Raw genomic sequence first — 5,361 nt, forward strand, 5'->3', positions numbered from 1 at the left:
CACAAATCACCGGTCTTCTGTGTCACTCGTGCTGGGAGTTGGAGACTGGAGCTGTTCCTATTTGGCCATCTTGCTCCGCCCCCTTCTTTGCTTCTTTAAGATGAATTCAAAGAAGTAGAATTTCTGGTTCAAATAGTGGTAAACAATTCTAAGGATGTTAATGAACATTTGCAAATTTTCTCCTAGGAGGTTTCTATAATTTACATTCCTCTATTTCCCATGTGCAGGTTAATCTTGAAATTTGAAGGATAATTACTTAATAGATTAATTAATAAGTTCTGTGGATGTGCAATGGCACTGTAATGTATTAAGCCTCAGGGCTGGGTTGTTTGCTCTGCCTGGATGCAGACGGTAACTTCCTTTCATATTTTAGAAATATTTAAGTTGATGCTTAATAGATGATAAATAGCATGCATCATACCTTTCGATTAAACATAAAACATTTAGTCTAACTCCTGAAGGTATTGGAAAAATCAGCAAAGCATATGAAAATACTTAATCTAGCTAGTTACACATTTATAATGTAAGAGGTAGTTTTCATATGTTTATTAAAGTGGAATCAGATTGCAGAATTCTCAATAATTTAAAGGAAATGTTTCCATGGAAGGCACCATATGCTGCCATCTGAATTTTGTATGTTTTACTAATTTAAGGGGAAAATCTTAAGAGCTACAGGCAAAGCACAGTTGAGTGTAACATTTATTTTGTTGGCTCATTCAAGGAATATGTCCTTATAGGCACAAAATAAATATTTTTGAATTAAGTTTTGAAATCTAAAAAGTACCCAAAAGGACAAGGCCCATGTTCTGAATTGGAAAAAGAATGCAAAGGGAATGCAATCTCTTTACAGAAGATGGATTATGTGGGGGATGTGACTAACTCTTAGGATTTTTTTTTCTTTTTTGGTGTGATAGTAACTATACAGTGTACTGTTGGTCAAGAATACCTCATGACTAAATTGATGAATTTGTTTAGTCATGTGACAAATTGCTACTGTTCAGGAAATACTGTTATACAAGAAAACCCTAGAGTATCTGAGGGAGCAAATAAATACTTTCCTTCTTTCTGTCAAAAACATTTGGCAGCAGAATTCTGGAAAGTGTGGTCTAGAGTGAAGAGTCTCTATTGTTTAAAAACTGGATTTTAAACATTTATTATGTGCCTATTAGATTAATAGGCTGGATTTTTGTCAGTATGCCTTGCTGGATTTTGAGGGTCTTAAGAATATATGCTTCAGTTGGAAACTGAATTCTTGTTATTTGCAAGGAAAGTGGAGTGATCGTACGCACATAACACTTCCAGAGCTGTACTTGTGTATTGCAAACTGTCAATCAATGCTAGTTGTTTTGATTTACAAGTAATAATACTAATTGTTGATGTTGCTTGGTTGTTTCATTATTATTGCTGTTATTATGATTAGGAAAGTAGAGTCAACTCTTTTCTTCTATCCTTTTGGAGAATTGTTGACTGATAGAATTTAAGGATGTTAATGAATGTTTGCATATTGTACCCCAGAAGGCTTCTGTAATTTACATTCCTCTATTTCCCATGTGCAGGTCAATCTTGAAATTTAATAATTACTTAATGGATTAATTAATAAGTTCCATGGATGTGCAATGGCACTGTAATGTATTAATGCAATTATTTACATTAATTAATGTAAATAATTAATGTATCTATCATCTATTAAACAGGTTTAGAGAACTATCAAATCAGGGCAGGGGAGAATTGTCTGTGGAGCATTGCTCTAAGAAATTTTATTATGTTAAGATCTATAGCAATAGGCCTCCTGCTGTCTCACTCCTCCAAATAAAATTAACAACGATAATAATAATAACAACACTACACTGCCTCACGTGCTGCTTCTCCCACTGGCTACTGGAAACATGGAGGATGTTTCTCTGGGATGATGTAATCAGGGGGGTGCCACACCATCTCTTTGAGTTTATCTTCCTGACACTAGGGCCAATAAGGTGTATCAGCGATTCAATATTTTCCTGTTTCTATTTTTCCTCATGACAAGAAGATGTTAGGCTCCCCAAAACAGGAAAGGTAGGCACATAAACACAAGTATATTATGTAGTCTCTAAAAGTAATCCAAATGTCCTCATTCTCTTCCCTCTAAATTTTAAATTATGTAAAATAAGGAAATACCTAGATTCTAACACCACATCTGTTGGGGTTGTCCTCCTCTTTAAAGGGTAAACTAGTCTTTGGTTGAATGTAACATTTAGAATGATTGCTAAAAGAACATCTATGGAATTATTTCTCTAGCAACCTCTTTTTTCCCTACTCTTTTCTCAATGAAATTTAAATGTAGCTATTTTAGTGACGTCATTTTCTTACATGACCTTGTTCTCCAGGTTAAATTTTCTGATATTTGGAAAAAGATGTTCTGCAGTGGGAGAGAAGGAATCCAACATGAGAAAGACACAAAGAGCACAAAGAGAAAAGAGAAAAAGAAAGGGAGATAGGGGGTGGGGGAAGAGAGAGAGAAATTCATGACATTATGACATTCATGATCCTGGTTCTAGCCCTAATTGTTCCTGAGGCCCAAATACACCCCAAACTTTCTAGTTTTTGATTATTCAACCCTACTTTGGATTCCCTGAGCCAACCAACTTCCTGTGGATGTTTAAGCTGGTTTGGGTTTGCCTTGGATTTCTAATAGTGCAACAAAATGAGTTCCGACTTCTCACTGTCACTATACTCTCTGACTCTTCCTTGACATTCACATTCAGGCTCTTGTGAGACTGAGACGAAGAGTTGTCCATCACATGAGCTGTGCTTATTCTGCCAAGCACTATACCCAACACTCTCAGCCCAAAAGACTGATTGGGCTCATTGCAATACAACATGAGATGTATATTATTGATCAGTTCAGCCCTTGGTGCTGGCAGAGTTAAGTGCCCTAATTCAAACAGCACGGCTTACCCAAAAGAGAAGTCACACCCTAATCTAGTCTATATTTCAAAAGCTGAAAGGCTATATATTCCAACAAATGATCATATGTTTTATGTGCCCTTTTGATTTCTGCCAGTTCTCCATTTACTTATTCTCTTCCGTTGGTCATATAGGAATAGCACTAGCAGTTTTTCCCTCTTTAAGGTAATTATTACTTCCATAATTTAGATGAAAAATTATATTTCAAATTAAATTTAAAACCCATAGGTCAGGTCAGGTATTGAAATTTAGAAGCATCTTAAATTAAGTCTGCTGGAGATGTGATTACTTTGGATTTGGAATCCTTTAACATACTAAAGTTAACTGTTCGTATTTTCATAGTTCTAGGTCATAGGGGCTCCATCTCTGTTTTGCTAATATAATCAATATTCAGGAAAGAGTGATGAATTAAGTAAAAGCTTCATTTTGTATATGTTTGTTGTTTTTTGCCTTATAATCTAAATAGTCGGCTCCCCGATTCTCTATCTTGACCTGTACAAATAAATGAGGAACCACAGTTTGTTAGATGTGTTAAAATGCAGGGCTGGGTCTAATGTATGGTGAGTAAGACAGTTAAGATGCAAAATATAAGGAGACAGTCACTGTTAGGATCATATAAGGCATCTCTCTTGCCTCACCCTCATACTGACCCTATTGAAATGCTATGAGCTGGTTTAGAAGTATACAGGCATCAAATTAGAAAATTAGACAGCATAGTACCAACTTAGGGATTAAAAATGAATCAGAAAAAAAACCCAAGAACTGATTCTTTAGCAGAGCTGCTAGGTTTACCTCCTTTCCTCCAACAGGAAGTGCATCCACTTACAGCGTCCAGCACAGGTCTGTCCCGAGAAGTATCGTATGACACTAGAAAGAGCACCGACACTCAAGCTCATGTCCTCAAGTGAGTTATTTTTGACTCTGCAAAATGAAAATACTCAGATGATCTCCAAGGTCCTTTTCAGCCAGGTGTTTCTGAGTTTAAGAAATGTCTTAAAAAAAGAAGAAGAAATGTCTTCACTGGTGGTTACTCATCATCAGGTTTTTGATTAGTTTTTGGGGCAACATAGAGGAACCTGCTCTGGGTAACTGTGTGAGTGAGGTTTGCTGCCAGCCTATCCTCTTTATTTTGGTTCCCTTTTTCTTGTTGATGACTCTTTCTTTCAGCCCTTTCAAACTTCAGGTGCCTTTGGGGGCTCCTTATTCTGTTACTCTTGCAAGGGGTCTGAATTCTGTTTTCATTAGTATAGATATGACAAATGACAGTTCGAACTTGTATTTGTCTACAAAGAACGTACAACTTGGAAGGCACAAGTAAGTTAAGTTATTAATCAGTGGATGGAGTAGTGGGCAGATGGGACATGGATTTAGGACAGGTGAGCTGAGGACAGACCGGCTCAAAGTTAACTCAAAATGATAGCAATTTCTTTCTTCTTTTTTTTTTGACTGGATCTTGGTCTGTCACCCAAGCTGGGGAGTAGTGGTGTAATTACGGCTCACTGCAGCCTTGATCTCCCAGGCTCAATCAGCCTTGATCTGCCTCAGTCTCCTAAGTAGCTGGGAATACAAGATGCATGCCACCATGCCAGCTAATTTTTTGTATTTTTAGTAGAGATGAGGTTTCACTATGTTGCCCAGGCTGATCTTGAACTCCTGGGTTCAAGCAATCCGCCTACCTCAGCCTCCCAAAGTGCTGGGATTACAGGCATGAGTCACGCCTGGCAAATAGCAACTTTTGATGCAAGGACAAAGACTAGATCCCCTCTGACCGTATCCCAAGAAATGGCAATAGAGCTCTGGTAGCCAGAGAGGTAAGGCTCACCTCAAACCTCCACAGGGATTTGTAGAGCTTACTGGGAGGAGAGCTGCTAAGATCACCATATTGTCTCATGTTTTGATAATATAGTATTCAATTTTAGCTCTATTTTATGCAGTTAAATCTTGTTGACAGGATATCATCCTTTTGTGTGGCTGAGTTGCATTTTATTGTGTATATATACCACATTCATCTGTTGTTAGACATGGGATGATTCCACATCTTGGATACTGTGAATACTGTTACAATAAACATGGGAGCCAGATGTCTCTTTTATATACTTATTTCCTTTCCTTTGGGTAAATGGCCAGCGGTGGGATTGCTGGAGAATATGGTAGTTCTATCAGTAGTTTTTGAGCAACCTCCATACTGTTGTCCCTAGCTATACTGGTTTACATTTCCACCAAACAAAAAAATTCCTTTTCTCTGCGTCTTCACCATCATTTGTTTTTTTCTGTCCTTTTAAAAAATAATAGCCACTCTGAGGTGAGATGATGTCTCATTGTGGTTTTGATTTGCATTTCCCTGATGATTAGCGATGTTGAACCTTGTTTCATATATTTATTGTCTATTTGTGTGTCTTCTTTTGAGAAATGTCTGTT

This window comes from Mandrillus leucophaeus, unplaced genomic scaffold (genome assembly GCF_000951045.1).
Source record: "Mandrillus leucophaeus isolate KB7577 unplaced genomic scaffold, Mleu.le_1.0 Scaffold823, whole genome shotgun sequence".
Lineage (NCBI taxonomy): Eukaryota > Metazoa > Chordata > Mammalia > Primates > Cercopithecidae > Mandrillus > Mandrillus leucophaeus.